Here is a 557-nt window from a genome sequence, read left to right as displayed (position 1 = left end):
GAATTATCACCGACGAATAAATACTAGTCATGTTTTCAAAATTTATATTGTCCCTTGTTGAGATCTCTAATAAACTGGCTCAACGAAGATCAAATACATTCAGAACTATAGATTATTATTATTGATTTTTTTTTTAATTATGTATAAGTAACTTTTCAATCAGGTGTGAGCTTCTGAATAACTTTATAAAACAAGCAAAAAAATAATTGAGTTATTTTTTTCTGAATATTTAGTATTTTCTCAAAACATTTACCATTAGAATACTTGGTAGTACAAAACGAAGTAAAAAATAAATAAATTGAGAACAATATTTCAAATTAAAAGCAGTGCTTTCTAGTACTTACTTTACATTGTTTCATTTTTATTTTCCATATATTCAACCGCTCTAGGGATCATTGTGCCTACATTTTTATGTTGACAAGTGTACTGCGAAACTGCTTTATTCCAGTGTGTGTGACACGATTTTTTTTTTATCCCAAGAATAAAAGAAAGGTTTGGGAACCGTAAGCATAAATGACAAATGTTTGAAAAATTTTCCTGTTCAGGATCATTAATTG

The sequence above is a fragment of the Halyomorpha halys genome, unplaced genomic scaffold, assembly GCF_000696795.3.
Source record: "Halyomorpha halys isolate HHAL.00 unplaced genomic scaffold, Hhal_1.1 Scaffold8.1, whole genome shotgun sequence".
Taxonomy (NCBI): Eukaryota; Metazoa; Arthropoda; class Insecta; order Hemiptera; family Pentatomidae; genus Halyomorpha; species Halyomorpha halys.
This window is presented reverse-complemented; position numbering follows the sequence as displayed.